The following is a 16,677-nucleotide window of genomic DNA, read 5'->3' as shown; positions in this document are numbered from 1 at the left end:
AGGGAAGTGATGAAGTAAAATTCCACTGCCCCCTTTCACCTAGTTGTTTTGCCTACGTAAGTCCTAAAGGTCACAAGTTTCTGCACCCTGCTGTTACAGAGCCCCTTTTCTTGGAAACAATACTCTGCCCTGCCTGGCTAGAGATAAGCACCTGTTGAACATCCCTTACCCTCCCTGATTAGGGAGCTAAAGCTGATTCGTGCATTATTGCTGGTTTCTGCCTTGCAATTGGTTCTTCTTGTCTGCCAATGGCTGAACTTTATTCTGCTTGAACTAGTATGATTGGTGTATACCATGAAACGTGGCCTCTGATAGGCTCTGTATGCATTCCTATAGCCTGTAAACCGTATAAAGATTCTTTCCAAAAAGCCTAAGTGTGTGTTCTTGGAAAAGAGACACCTGGCATGTTGTGCTCAATAAATGCTTGGATCTGATGGACGACTTGGCCTCTGCTCATTAAACAAACCCAGAACTCCTGGAATTTTTCCATCAGAAGTTCACACAGCACTAGACTGTATCATCAAAGACCACAGGGGAGAGTAAATAGAGAGTTCGAACCCTGCCCTTATTAAAAGCTCACAAAGCTAGTGTGTCAGCAAGACAATTCTAGGTTCGCTTTCTCCTCACAAGTCAGTTTTCTATGTGAAAGAAGTTTAATTTTTTTTTTAATGTGATGGAGCATTGAAATGTCCCTTCTCCCCTTGCAGCCTGAAATGGTACAATCCATGTTGTGATAACATCACAGAGGGCTCACCTGTTTCCGCTCTTAAGAAATGCCATTCCTATACTCGTTCCACCCTACATCCAATGAACCAGCAGGATCCCCATGAGTGGAAGGCAACATGTTTCTTACTCCCCTGAGTGCCGTGATCTGTAAGGTTATATGAGGCCATTTGGCTTGGAAATGTTACATGATACACTTTATTCTGTCCTCAACATCTGCTTGACAGCCAGTGCTGCTCATTTCATTGGAAAGAGACCCACCGAGAGAAGAATTCCATGTGGTGCACAGTGCTAATGAGGCCAAAAAAAGTGACCTCCGGTTACCGCAATTGAACATTAAATCCGCTGCTGCCTGCACAGCAATCCTGATTCATAGCAACAGCGCACCTGTCCTTCCAAGACACCTGTTGCTACCTGTTTCACCATAATTGGCCTTCAGGGATTTGCAGACTCTAACTGTGGCTTTGCCTGGCTCCATTCCATTTCTGCTGTGCCAGGAATTGCTTTGGGCATTGAATTCCCTTGACGGGGTCCCAAACATCCAAACTTTGGTGCCTTCAGTGGCTTCACCTAACAAGATGCCGGGGGACTTTAATCACAGACTCTGCTTAATTAACCTGGGGGAATGGCATGTTCTGACACCATTAGCGGCTGCAGCGACAATTAAAGACTCGGCAAAGTTAAGAGCCGGGAGATGCTACGGGTATCTCTAATGAGGTCCGGTGGGGATCAGAAGTTAGGGTGGAAACATTTTGCTCTTAGCAACTGGGAATCTGCAAGGTGGAGCAGAACAATTGACAAAGGTATTTGCCTTGTCTGGATGTGTTTCTGCTAACAACCCTCAGCTTAACTCCAGAGCTACAAATTTGCTGCAGTTCTGTGGGGTCACCAAAAATTCGCCAGCCGACCTCCTCACACTGCGCTTGTGCAAACATTTGCTAGACTATTGCACTAGTGAGTTGTGCTACATATGAAGCTGGCATTCCAGAGTAGTGCTGTGCTAGTGCACACTTGTTTTGCACAGGTGCAACAAGGTGCTCGAGCTGTGGCACGCTTCATACGCTTTGCGGGGAACGTCTGTGCAAGAGTGCAGTTCCCAACCCCCCTGTGATATAGGGCAGTGGCGCGATCTTCTTGCACTAGTGCAGCTTTCTTCATTTGGATCTTTATTGCTGTGCATGGGCCAGCTCTGAAAGAGAGAGAGAGTCTGTATAGTGGACTGATCCTCGCCGTCATCCCATCATGTTAATAATGCTAATAATCATGCTAATAACCAGTACCAGCTTGATACATCAGAAAGGGATGGAGTGGGGTCTTACCTTTGAATGAAGAAGCGGCTTCTGCACAGGATGTGGCTGCCTTTTAGGCGGCTGCATTTGAAAGCATCACTTCCCCTTCCTAGGATCACCCCAGAATGCCCCAGGAAAAGGATGTGATGTCATGATATTGCATCCTTTTTGGGTGCATTCTGGGGTGATGCCAGAAAGGTGATTCCCAAGGTGAGGCTCCCAATGCTCCAGTAACATTCAATACAATATGATACCGATACAATTCGGTATTGTCTCAAATGGCATGCTTTTATCAGAAGCAGCTTTCACGGTCATTGTTTCTGATGAAAAATCCCCTGATAGGACTTCTTTGCTCTGCTGAGAGCATAATAAAATACTCTCTCTCTCTCTTTCTCTTTCTCTTTCTCTTTCTCTTTCTCTCCTTCTTGGGAAAATGCAAGGTCTCATTCATGACTGGATTTCAAGAAGGGCTTTATTTATTTCCATTTGTATACTGCCCTTCAGCCCAGGACCCTAGGGTGGTGGATAACACATTAAAAACAGCAAATAATAAAATTTCATTCAAACAATACTAAAAGTCAACAGCCAGTTACAACGGAGAGCTACTCATCAACCAAAGGCCTGCTTGAAAGGGGCAGTCTCCTCCGAAGGACTGGGAGTGAGGGAGGCATGCACTTCCACAGCCTGGGGCAACCACTGAGAAGGCCCTGTTCTGCATGCTCAACAAATGAGCTTCCGGTTCTACTTCAGGCTCCACTGGCAAACAAGCCCCCACCTCTTCCAGTGGCTGTGTCTGCTTTTATCTCGCCTACTGTGGGATTAAGAATTGAATTAACATGGATATTCAAGCTTCATTCTGTCTACATCTGGTACATCTCCCCTTTACAAACACTGGGGGAACCCTATGGGGTTTTAAAAGGGAGGGTAGGGGGCAGGTGGGAGGTTACCTTGCCCACCCGCATGGTGGCCCAGCTCCTTGAGGGTGGGGGGGGAGGCAGCAGCAGCTCCTCTAGGCCCCGATGGCACTCTGCCCATCATCTTGGACTGGTGCTCATGCAAATGGCCTCTGCACATGCATGAACCAGGCCCCCGCCAGCCTGAGCTGATGGAGGGAGTGCAGGTGGGGCCTAAGGGAGCTGCTACTGGCTCACCCCCCCCCCCCCCCGAGGTGCTGCGCCACAGTGGGAAAAGTAACCTCCCATCTGCCTCCGCCTGCCATTGCCCGTCCCTTCGGAATGGCGCTCGCCTATCTCTTAGGATTGACTGACCCCATTGGGTTCCCCCGGTGCTTGTAAAGGGTAATCCTTACTGGGTTCCCCTTTACAAGCCCTAGAACCAGAGTTGACCTGCTTCAACCCTGGTTCTTGGCATGAATCGGACTGCTGGCTGGTGAGGACCAAGTGGCTTGGTTTGAGTCTGGTTCGGACTCAAACTGAACCACCCGAAGTGCTTCTGTGCACACCCCTAGACAGCTTCTGCCTGGACTGAGGCTTAGGATCAGCTGGAACTGTGCTCCACTGGTAAGCTTGGGTGTGCTATGGGGCAGTGGGCCTGTGGACAGGCCTTTCCCCAAGGTCCACCCTCACCCGATGCTTCCAGAGGCTCAGTCAGGACCCCCAGCCTTCTGCTATTGCCTACCCTCCCATATTTCACTGAGGACAACAGAAATTCTAACATCTGTAGGGCTCAAGAAACCCACAAGTCTGCTAGTCCAAGATGAGTAAAAGATGATGCCTGTATGACGATGAATGAAAAGAATTCTGACAAGTAATGTATCAACACAGCTCAAGAAACCATCCAGAGTGAAATATTTTGTCTGGCTGGTGAACTCGGCCAACATTTCTTGACTCCTGAACATCTGTACCCAACACCCGGAGGTCCACAGGTTGGGGGTCCACTGGTGACTATAAATGACAGTAAAACTCTTAATCCAGACAGGATGGAGGTGCTGTGGGCTGTTAGCTCTGTGCACTACCAATCTGAGAGATGGTGCTCAGCCATCCTGATGTGGCTCTACTCTCCCTTAAAGATCAGGGTGGAAGCCTTCCCTGATTGAGGGCTTCTCTAGGAGGCTCATACGAGTCCACTTCCTAAGCTCCTCCTAAGCTTCACCTACCCAATTACACATTGCAGAAATCTGAATTCTGTCTGCAGTATTCATTTGTATGGCTGGCTTCAAAAAAATACCAACCAAGGAGATGTTTGTGTTTGAGAGATTATGTATTAATTATTCCCAACATTTTAAAATCACCTTCAACTGAAGCTCTCAGAGAAGCCTCCGATAAAATATACTATCAATGCTTCCCAACCTGTGGTCCTCCAGTTGTTGCTGAACTACAACTCCCATCATCCCCAGCCACAATGTATTGTTGTAGTCCAGCAATGCCTGGAGTTCCACAGGTTGGAAACCACTGGTTACTATTGATTGATTGATTGATTGATTGATTAAGTGCTGTCAAGTCAGTGTCTACTCTTAGTGACAACATAGATAGATTCTCTCCAGGATGACCTGTCCAACGTGGCCTTTAAGGTCTCACAGTGGTGCATTCATTGCTGTAGTGATCGAGTCCATCCACCTTGCTGCTGGTCGTCCTCTTCTTTTGCCTTCAACTTTCCCCAGCATTACGGACTTCTCAAGGGAGCTGGGTCTTCACATGATGTGTCCCAAGTATGATAGTTTGAGCCTGGTCATTTGTGCCTTGAGTGAAAATTCTGGACTGATTTGTTTGTTTTCGTGGCTGTCCATGGTATCCTCAAAAGTCTTCTCCAGCACCAAAGTTCAAAAGCATCAATGCTTTTTCTATCTTGCTCTTTCAAAGTCCAGCTTTCACATCCATAGAGTGTCACAGGGAAATCCATTGTCCAAACGATTCTAATTTTTGTAGGTGTAGACACGTCACCGCAGTTAAATACCCTTTCCAAGACCTTCATTGCAACCCTACCAAGTGCTAGTCTGTGGCGTATTTCTTGACTGCTAGATCCTTTACTGTTGATGGTCGATCCTAAAAGGCAGAAGCTATTCACCACTTCAATGTCTTCATTGTCAATTCCGAGGCTGGTTGCTGTACCCATTGGTTACTATATATAACAGTAAAACCCTTAATCCAGACCAGATGGAGGGACTGTGGGTGTGCGAACAATCTGAGAGATTGTGCTCTCAGCCATCCTGATGGGGCTCTACTATCCCTTAAAGATCAGGGCTGAAGCCTTCCCTGATTGAGGGCTTCTCCAGGAGGCTCATATGGATGACACAGAGGGCCTTTTACCAGTTTTGACTGGTTTGCCAGCTGTTATGGCCTCATCTTGAAACAAGATGGCAGACTGGTTTTAAAAAAAAACCACCCCTCTCATCCCTAGGACCCCCTCCCATGTGCCCCAAATCTGTCAGTATGTGGATTGCAAATGGGTGTGGTCTATACTTTGTGTGGCTGCCATCTTGAACCAATATAGTGGCTTGACAACAATATACCCTGATCAGGCTCCCCTAGGGCTGCCTCTCATATCCTGTGAAGTTGATTGGTATCAACTGCTATGAAGTTTATTGGTATCCGACTGTCAGCATGTTAATTTTTATGGGGTCTCTGTGGCGCAATTGGTTAGCGCATTTGGCTGTTAACCGGAAGGTTGGTGGTTCGAGCCCACCCAGGGACGATGTCTGTTAATTTTGGGAGAGGAGAGCTGGTCTTGTGGTAGCAAGCATGACTTGTCCCCATAGCTAAGCAGGGTCTGCCCTGGTTGCATGTGAATGGGAGACTTGATGTGTGAGCACTGCAAGATATTCCCCTCAGGGGTTGAAGCCACTTGTATCTTCTCTAAGATAGGGCTGAGAGAGATTCCTGCCTGCAACCTTGGAGAAACCGCTGCCAGTCTGTGAAGACAATACTGAGCTAGATAGACCAATGGTCTGACTCAGTATATGGCAGTTTCCTATTTTCCTATGTTCCTACCATACTGTAGTTTCCTCAAAGCTGCTGTTCAAAGATTTTTTGCCCTCTGCTGCCATCTAGTGACTTGCTTTCTAGCATAGCAAACAGAATCTCTACTAAACCTAGAGAAGGCAAGACTTTTCACGAACGGACACTGGAAATTGTAGTTGCCCAGAATTTTCCAATGGGCATCTCTAGCCCCCAAAGGAACTATATTTCCCAGGATTCCTTGGAAATGAAACTCATGGAATTAAGCCATTTGAAGCTTGTAATTTAGAGAGACCTTTAAAAGTCTTTTTAAAAATGACATATCATCAATCTGGATCCATCTTTCCAGTGGGACACAATATATATGTAGATGCTATTCTGTTCTTAGGTAATTTCTTTAGTTGTCCACAGAAGTTGTATCTCACTTTGGAAAAGATCCAACTAGGGCTGCTTCTTCCAGGAGCAACATGGAAATCCTACCTGTCACTTCAAAAGTTAAAAGACAGAAAGAGATCTTGGAAGGAGCAGTATATCCCAGCATGCTTCTTCTATCTTCCCTCTGCCTACCCATCTCTTTTGCCCCCTATTACTGGGGAGTTTCCAATATTTGTTAAAAAGTTAAAAATCCAAAGAAGCAGAATGTAGAATGGTTGTTCAAGGACATGTGTGTATTTGTTTATTTCGGCCCCAGGACATGATACTAGCGCAATCCCAGCTTATTAGCCACACCCACCAAAAGAATCTTCAGGACTAATGTTTGACTAGACCTGGAACAACTTATATATGAGTCCTGTCCAATAAGAACCAAGGAATATAAGCCAATCAGGGCCTGAGATGTCTGAGAGTGTAGAAAGTTATTTTGGGGGATGCATGGTAGTCGGCCACCTTAGGACTTCTATGGCAGCAATTCTGATGTGCTTGCTTCAGAGTAAACCCCATTCAACAAAGTGGGCTGTTACATAAGCAGCACAAAAAACTGCAGTTCCGTTGTGCATTTTGTCCTTTGGTGGATGCAAAATGTGGAACCAGATCCGAGAGACAAATGATTGGCCCAAGACCAGCCAGCGAGTCTGTGGCAGAAGTGAGATTAATTAATTAATTAATTAAAGAAAAAAGGAAAGAAAGGAAACAAAAGTTTCTTTTGCTTAACCTCCTTTCCTTTTTAATGTACGCATCTAATGATATGGGTAACTTAGCCTGAGATTTGTGGATAGGGCAAAATCAATGGAATGGGTCACTGTTTAATGGAAGAAAAGGAAAGTGCTGCGATTGGGAAGCCATCTCCCATAGTCTTCACTTAGGGCAGAGATTCTTAAACTCAGGTCCTCTTTGGCTATTGTGACTGGGGCTGATAAGAGTTGCAGTTCAACAAAATCTGGGGGTTCTCAAAAGAACCTATCTTTAAGACACCCTACCATAGGACCCAACTGCACTGTCAGAAAAAGTATCCGCTCTTCCACTTCAGAATGCAGAGGAAGTTTGAATGACTAAATAGCAAAGTGGAAAAGAAGTCCAGATGGAAATGGTCCAACCTAGCAGGTCAGTTTCCTATGTATCACAGCCCACACTCTGAAGTGATAGAGTCTGAGAGGCACTATACCACACACTAGGGCTGATCCTAGGGTTTTTGGTGCCCTAGGCAAAGTTTGGTTTTGGTAGCCACCCCAAGCTGATAAACGCGGGGCCCTGGCTTCAACTTGACCCACATAGGTTGCTCATTTGTGGGTCAAATGACTAGTCCATGCAGGTGACCACCGAATGATGGGCCTGCCCTGGTTTGGGGGGTACAGTTGGAAAGAGTTCCCGGTCTATTATGGGGGCAAAACTAACACTTCGGAGATGAAAAGATGCTGCGGCTAATTTGGAAATCCAGTCTGAGACCATTTCCTTTTGGGAACTAATGCTGAGTCAGGCAATCCGTATCCAAGAGAGGGAGTGCCGCTTGTGAGATGAGCTGCTTATTGGGGGCTGAGGAAAGATGGCTATGTCTTTTGGGGTGCTGAATGGGCAGGCCCTTTGGGGAGCAAGGTGCAGAATGACTTATCACATTCTTCCACTTATTACACTCTATTACATATTCCATTTATTGCGATCTTCCACTGTGCTGTATTTCAGGGGTGCAATACGAGAGGAAGGGAGAGAATAAGTGGCAGGCCTATATTCTGGCACTGTTTATGCACCCCACAAGAACTGGTGCCCTAGGTGACTGCCTAAGTATGCCTAGTGGATGGTCCAGCCTTACCACACCCCTTTTCTGAATGTGCTTTTCAGCTCTAGGTTGAGCTTGGAGAGTTGGCCATGGGTTTTCCTTGACATAGGACAGGGGCACCTCAGATGTTGTTCGACTACACCTCCCATCGTCCCCAGCTATAATTTATTTTGCCTGGGGATGATAGGAGTTGTAGTTCAACAACATCTGGAGTACCGCAGGCTGGGAACCCCTGACACAGGACAACATTTGATAATTTCTTGCTGCTAAAGGTTGCTCCTCTACTTCTGAAAGAGAAGAAAACCTGGTGTTTCTTTGATCTTCCAGAGACAGGAACACGAAACCACTCAGAGGTTTGTGGTCTGAGTCATAACTCTTCTGTGTATGGGAGTAATTAAAGCGTATTCACCTCTTCTGTTGAACAAAAGGACAATGGGGTCTCCTGTGCCAAGAACTGCTGCTTTGCTTCTGGCAATCTCTACAGGTACCTTTTGTCTACTAAAGGGCTGTTACCATATTGAGGAGAGCTGGTCTGTTAGGAGAGCTGGTCTTGTGATAGCAAGCATGAATTGTCCCCTTTGCTAAGCAGGGTCCACCCTACTTTGCATTTGAATGGGAGACTACATGTGTGAGCACTGTAAGATATTGTCCTTAGGGGATGGGGCCGCTCTGGGAAGAGCATCTGCATGCTCGCATGCAGAAGGTCCCAAGTTCCCCCCTTGGCATCTCCAAGATACTGCTGAGAGAGATTCCTGCCTGCAACTTTGGAGATGCTGCTGCAGTCTATATAGACAAACCTTAGCTAGATGGACCAAAGGTCTAACTCAGTATAAGGCAGCTTCCTATGTTCCTCGATTTGAATCCTGACTTGGACATGATCCAGGACTCGGGTGCACTTGTCTTCATTGGAGTGGACAGCCCAGTCTTATGCATGATTAGGATTGTAGCCATTAAGCTTATGTTATTTTAATCAGATTGTAGCTGATGCTTCCTCTTTTAAGAGAGAAAGAAATGGAACAAAACAAAGAATTCAAGGACACTCCTTGCTGGAACTCACATTATTCCATTGCATTTTCCCTTCCTTCCTTCCTTCCTTCCTTCCTTCCTTCCTTCCTTCCTTCCTTCCTCTCTCTCTCTCCCTCACTTCTCCTCTCTCCCATCCCTAATTTTTTGTTTGAAATAAAATGGAATTATAGACCCACGTGGGTCACTTCATTTGAGCAGCCCTATATATATGTGGGTGGTTTTTTTTGCATCTGATTAACTCTGTATTCATATTTACACCAGTATTCTTCTATGCACGTTATTGCGAAACGAGTTATTGTCCGGAAACCTCGCCATATGAATGCTTTTTATATGTATGTAATGATTATTGTTTGTCTTTACAGTTGCTTGTAGTGTGAGTACAGATTCATTGAATAACGAATATTTATGTTTGAATAAAATGAGAAAGATATTTCCTGACATTCCCATTCTCTTCCAGTTGTTTCAGGCCAGGATTCTGTGTCTCAGAAAGAGCCGCTTGCTTTTGCCAATGAGGGAGAACCCATCCAACTCAACTGTTCCTATTCTGGAACTCTGTACAATTTGCAATGGTATAAGCAGTACGCAGGCAGCAAGCTTCAGTTTCTGGCCTTACTGGCAGGTAATGCACAATCCAAACCTTTTGGGCGTTTCAGCATGAGTCTGGATACAACCGGGAGAACCACCACCTTATCCTTGAAGAGCGCCCAGTTGGAAGATGCTGCCGTCTATTTTTGTGCCTTGAGTCACAGTGCTGCAAAGATGCCTCTGGGCTGTCACAAAAACCTGCAGTTGACCTAAAAAGGTGAAGCAGAGGCATCACCAGGTTTTGGAGACCCCTGGTGGAGTACAGCCTCCTGCTCGCATTTTGCCTCCAAAAATATGAAAAACTCCCTTTTCTCTTCCTCACCTACTGCTTACCTTGCGAGAAAGGAATTTAAGAACTGCTCAGATATTTGGTTTGTATAAGCAACTGAGGATGGTGTATTGACGCTGAAACCGGTTTTGTTTTAACTTGTAACATCTGGTGGATGGTATTTATTTATTTATTTATTTATTTGATTTGATTTCTATGCCGCCCTTCCAAAAATGGCTCAGGGCAGTTTACACAGAGAAATAACAAATAGATAAGATGGCTCCCTGTCCCCAAAAGGCTCACAATCTAAAAAGAAACATAAGATAGACACCAGCAACAGTCACTGGAGGTCCTGTGCTGGGGGTGGATAGGGCCAGTTATTCTCCCCCTGCTAAATAAAGAGAATCATCACATTAAAAGGTGCCTCTCTGCCAAGTTAGCAGAGGTTAGGGTTATTTATTTATTTATTTATTTAACATATTTGTATACCACCCACTATTGAAGCCTCTAGGTGGTTTACAGCAATAGAACAAACTAAGAAATTTTAACAATTAAAACATACAAAAATATCAACAAAACATAAAAAAGACCAGATAGCTAAAAAGCTTGGCTGAAGAGATGTTTCTTTAGTTGTTTCCTAAAAGCCAAGGTATCTTATCTTTGCATAATAAAGAGGTCTTGGTGGAAGAATTGCTTAGAGTTAATATGCGCATTGCATTGCAAACCTATCCACTTGCCAATATACAAAGTGCTTCCCCTTCCCATTGCATGCCTCAAAATATCGGAGACTGGGGAAGGGTCTTCCAGGTCAATGGCTGGCACTGCCAAGCAACAGCTTCCCTTACATCCAGTTATGGGATCTACCCATGGAGCAAAGCAAAGATTCCTGCAGTTGGTGGGAATGGGAGATCAGAGCTCACAAGTGCATAGGCCGAGAAGATGATGGCAGGGATAGACGGTGGGACCTCAAATGAATCTGGGAATATGCCTGGCCTAACCCACAGATGATGCTGACAATGAAAATGTGGCAACATTTCAGATATGAAATTCAACCTTTTCAGCATTACTGCTTCTACTACTACTGCTACAAATATTTATATACCACTCTTCCACCAAAGTTCTCAAAGCAGTTTACAAAGAAAAATAAATACATTAAAAAGGTCCCCTGTCCCCAAAGGGCTCACTATCTAATAAGGCAGATACCAGCAACAGCCATCAAAAGACTGTTTTCTTTCACATTATGTTATACATTTTTAAAGAAAATCACATTTGAAATTTGACTTTGAGGAGAACTCAGACCTGAAAACCAGGGGATAAATTTTGACTTTAATCAAAAACCACGATCAAAAACACACGGATGATTATACATCTGTATTGGAATGACAAATGACAGTAAATACAAACAGTAATTAATAAGTAAATACAAACAGTAATTAATACATACATATTAAAAACCTGCATATGGTGAGTTTTCTAAAGAATAACTCATTCTGATACTTCATCAAACATGCTGAGAAGAATACTAATGTAAATACAAATACACAGAGGTTGTTCATACAACCGAAAATGAAAAGTGTCCTACCCAGGTTTGGGAGCTGTGTGGACTCCCAATTTTTGGTTGTGTGGAAACAAACAACTAAGTAGGAGGAGGGAAAAGTGATGGTTTGGGAGACAGGAGCTGGGTAGGACAGTATCATCCTACCCACCTGTCATACTCAGCATTTGACCAAGGTAGGAGCAAAAGCTGACCTATCTAGCCCCTTTCTCTCATGCAATCACTTGTTTCTCCTTCTACCTTGGTGCCAAATGCTGTCCCCCCATGCACATCCTATTCCCCTCCCCTCTTTTAATAAAGCAGGAGGGTATCTAGCCATCTCACTGGCCCTCCAGTAATCTGTTGCCCGAGATGAAGCAGTCACTTTGCCTCATGGAAGGGCTGCCTCTTCTTACAAGGATGCCCCCTTCACAACCAGAAGTTCCTAAGGTTCAAAATATTGCAGAGCATTGCGATCCCAGCCTAAATTATGTATTTCTTAAAGGCAAGGCTGTGCACATCAAGTATTTGTGTACAGCTGAGTGTGGTAGGGGGCGGGGTGGGGAGGTAAATCTGCACAGAGATAACACAAAGTCCATGGCAACAAATGCAGAACCCTGCAACTTGTGTTGATGATGGAATGCAAGCCAGTCAGCAGACATGTAATTTGCATTATGCTGGACACTCTTGCTAGGGATGACCGTGGGCCTCATTTGCCCACCTCTTGGCCACTGGAAATTCTGCTTAGTCTCTGGTGTTGCTTATACATTGTCCCACCCAACTTGACAACATTAAGGATGAGAAATGAGACTGAAAACAGACACTCAGGACACTGACTTCTGCCCTCTATGGATTTCTGCTTTGGCAGAGCCTGATGGCAGGACTGAAGCATCCTAGTCCTCAAAGCAGCGGTAGCCAGTGTGGGCACTGCCATGGGGGTGGTGGTGGTGGTGGTGGCGGTGGTAGTGGTGGTGGTGGTGGGAGGCACCTTTAATTGTAAATTAGTAGGTGCTTACCTCTCCTCCTGCTGCACCTGAAAGCTGTTCTGCTGAGGATCAGCTCTTCCATTCAGCTGGCCTCTGCACATGTGTGGAAGCCATTTACAAATGGCCTCCGCCCGCTGAGTGGTGGACCCGATCCTCCACCGCAGTGGGTACTAGGTATCGGTCAGCGGTGGAGTGGGAACCCCGGCGGCCTGTGTGCGGCCGTGGCGGCCACCCCTCTGACCCCGCACCCTGCGTCTGACATCAGACGCAGGGCTAGCCACGTCCCCCACATCTGACATCAGACGTGGCGGGGGGCGTGGTCTGACTCCCAAACGGAGCCTTGAGGCTCCGTAAAGGAGTTGGAGTTTAACTCCTGAAGGGGCAGCACGGCCTCTTCAGGAGCTACTGAGCAGCCAGGAGCAGCTCTTGCCTGCCTTAGCAGGGAAGAGTTGCTCCTGGCTGAAACTGCGAACGCAGCACCAGCCTTAGTTTAGATTCCGAAGGGGCCGCGCGGCCCCTGCTTGGGAGCTAAACTAGCACCCCTCTGCATCTGATGTCAGATGCGGGAGGCGTGTCAGGGCCGTGAAGCACGGCCCCTGATTGGGTGCGGCCCGGGTTCTTTGAACCCATTCGCCCAATGGTAGCTCCGTGTGTCTATAGAAGTTTATATAACTTCTCGTCATGCAGTTCTCTATATACCTGCAGCAGTACCAAGTCCTGGTGGTGCCCTGTATGCTGAGAAGGGAAGAATATTCTCCAACCACCCTAGCAGGATTGGAATACTGTAGTTTCACATATATATCCCATGGATTATGCAGCAGTGTGAAGAATACACAGGTGTGGTCTATGCATTTTAAAAAACATTAGTGCTAATTTCCCCTGGGTTATATTCATGTTTGGGTTGTGCCTGTTTGTCGGTTTTATACAGGAAAATATAAGTCCAGACATTTGGGGTTCTACTTCAGATAGGCAGAAGAGCTGTCCGTAGCTCCCAAGCTCCCTAATGCCCGCCTGTTTCATTCCACTAGAGGGCACTCAAGACTCTTCAAGTTCTCCAACAACAGTTTTATCTCCTAACCTTAAGTGGCGCGGCAGGGAAATGCTTGACTAACAAGCAGAAGGTTGCCGGTTCGAATCCCCACTGGTACTATGTTGGCTAGCAGCGATATAGGAAGATGCTGAAAGGCATCATCTCATACTGTGTGGGAGATGGGAATGGTAAACCCCTCCTGTATTAAGTAAATTACCTTAAAACCTCCAAAAATGGGTGCATATGCTGGTAACCTCCGGGCTTGATTACTGTAAGGGACTCTACATGGGGCTGCCCTTGTACATAGTCCGGAAACTACAATTGGTACAGAATGTGGCAACCAGACTGGAACAACTCGAAGAGACCATATAACACCTGTTTTCAAAGAACTGCACCAGCTGCTGATATGTTTCCAGGCAAAATACGAAGTACTGGTTATTACCTATAAATCTCTCAAAGGCTTGGGACCAGGTTATTTAAGAGAGCACCTTCTCGTTCATGAACCCTGCTGCCTATTAAGATCATCTGGAGAAGTCCGGTTATGGTTGCCACCGGCTTGTTTGGTGGCGACTCAGCTCTCTGGGCCTTCTCTGTGGCTGCCCCAGGACTTTGGAACAACTCCAAGTCAAAATAAGGGCATCTCCTTCTCTATCTGCTTTTAGGAAGACCCTCAAGACACACCTGTTCCTTCAGGCCTTCAACTGAAATTAATTTTAAACTGTTTAATTGTTTTTATCCTATGAGATTGTTTTGACTTTTTCTCTGTGAAATTGTTTTAAATGTTTTTACTTTGCACATACCGGTAGATGCACATAGCCGGTAGTATATTAATCTCTCATATTTGGACTTAACTGGATTCTATGGTTAGGGCAGAGTCTGTTATGAAGGTTTGGATCTGAGCTCTTGGTGACTGACCAGGAGAGGGATCTTGGGGTCATGGTGGACAGCTCATTGAAAGTGTCGACTCAATGTGCGGCAGCTGTGAAAAAGGCCAATTCAATGCTAGGGATCATTAGGAAGGGGACTGAAAATAAAACAACAGATATTATAATGCTCTTATACAAAACTATGGTGTGGCCACACCTGGAGTACTGTGTGCAATTCTGGTCACCACATCTCAAGAAGGACATTGTAGAACTGGAAAAGGTGCAGAGGAGGGCAACCAAGATGATCAGGGGCCTAGAGCACCTTCCTTAGGCAAGGCTACAACACCTGGAGCTATTTAGTTTAGGAAAAAGATGACTGCGGGGAGACATGATAGAGGTCTATAAAATCATGCATGGTATGGAGAAAGTGGATAGAGAGAAATTCTTCTCCCTCTCACATAACACTAGAACCAGGGGTCATGCCATGAAATTGATTGCCAGGAAATCTAGGACCAACAAACAGAGGTACTTTTTCACACAATGCATAATCAAGTTGTGGAATTCTTTGCCACAATATGTGGTGATAACCAACAACCTGGATGGCTTTAAGAGGGGTTTGGATAACTTCTATCAACGGCTACTAGTCAGAGGGCTATAGGCCACCTCCAGTCTCAGTGGCAGGATGCCTCTGAGTACCAGTTGCTAGGGATGTGCACAAAACCAGCTGCCCAGTTCAGTTTTGGCCCCCTTTGAACCCCCACCCCAGTTCAGTCCAGTGTGAGGAGGTTCGACAAACAATTTAAAAAAAATTATTTATTTATTTATTTATTTATTAAACTTATCCCCTCTGAGGGCTTCTCCAAGGTGGCGGGGGGTGGGTGGGAATCTGCCAAGGTTCCCCCTCCCCCCGCCGGCCTCCTGGGTAGTTAAAACTTGCCCAGTTCAGGTGTCTTTGGCCCTTTCCAGGCCTATTCCTTGGAGTGGTGGCCATTTTGGAGGCCACCGCACCTGCACAGTGGGACCCTGCGTGGCTGGGTCATGACCTGACCATGCAGGATCCTACTGCACAGGCGTGGCAGCCTCCAGAATGGCTGCCATGCCAGGGAATAGGCCTGGAAAGGGCTGAAGATGTCCGAACCGGGCAAGTTTTAACTACCCAGGAGGCCGGCAGGGGGAGGAGGAACCTCTGTGGACCCCTGCTGCCACCTTGGAGAAGTGTCCGGAGCGGGTAAAATTAATAAAAATTGTTTGCCTAAACCCCTGAACCGGGGGGTGGGGGGGTTGGCTTGACCCCGAACCTTTGAACTGAACCAATTAGACATGGAACCGGTTTGGTTTCGACCCTGTTTGCATACCCCTACCAGTTGCAGGGGAGTCACAGCAGGAGAGAGGGCATGCCCTCAACTCCTGCCTGTAGGCTTCCAGCGGCATCTGGTGGGCCACTGTGTGAAACAGGATGCTGGACTAGATGGACCTTGGGCCTGATCCAGCGGGGCTGTCCTTCTGTTATAATTTTTAGCAACTCCTCTGAAATTGACCTGGATGACTTTCTGTTTGTGACTCCTGAGGATGTAGAAAAGCTGTTTTGGACTGTGCGACCTACCACCTGCACTCTTGACCCTTGCCCAGTTTGGCTTGGGTCTAACAATCCGTTTGCAAAAGAGGGTCTGGTAAACATTATAAATTCCCCATTGCTCCATGGGCAAATCACTGGGCAGGACTACACTTACCAGCAGTCTGTGTGCACCTTCTAACTAGAGATGTGAACGGAACCGAATGTTGTCCAGGTCGGCTCGAATCCGGACTGGATTTGAACCACTGCTGGCAGCTCGGGTTCAGGCTTGATTGAACCTGGGCCTGGTCCGGTCATTGAAGTGGCTCGAGGGGCATGATGGGTATACTTGTAAAGGGCTAAATGTGGGGGGTGGGGGTGATGGAAAAGGTTGTAGCCTTTAAATATTTTACCTTTAAAATCAAGCAGCGGTGATGGCCAAGACTGCAGCTGCCGCTGAGGGGACAATGGAGGAGGAGGCAGAGGTGGCTGTGAGGGCTCCTTCCACCCCACCACCAGCCTCCCTTGCCAGATTCCCCTTTACAAGTATACCTCTTGAGCCGGCTTGCGAGCCGGGGGCTTGGCTTGACTTGCCCTCAGACCGGCTCCCCTCAGTCCGATTCGAGGGTGAGCCTTCGAGCAGAGCCAGCTCACACATCCCAACATCTAAAATGGAGTTGGAGCTCCATAGGGCT

General features: G+C 46.5%; 1 non-coding gene across 1 annotated transcript; it reads left to right on the top strand.

Moving 5' to 3' along the window:
• Window positions 1-5,589: 5,589 nt before the first annotated feature.
• On the top strand, window positions 5,590-5,663 carry TRNAN-GUU (transfer RNA asparagine (anticodon GUU)). The gene has a single exon. It is a non-coding gene; the product is annotated as a tRNA-Asn (tRNA).
• The last annotated feature ends 11,014 nt before the right edge of the window (window positions 5,664-16,677 follow it).

The sequence above is a fragment of the Hemicordylus capensis genome, chromosome 6 (assembly GCF_027244095.1).
Source record: "Hemicordylus capensis ecotype Gifberg chromosome 6, rHemCap1.1.pri, whole genome shotgun sequence".
NCBI classification, from domain to species: Eukaryota; Metazoa; Chordata; class Lepidosauria; order Squamata; family Cordylidae; genus Hemicordylus; species Hemicordylus capensis.
Note: the sequence above shows the minus strand (reverse complement) of the source record. Positions and strands in the feature narration are given on the sequence as shown.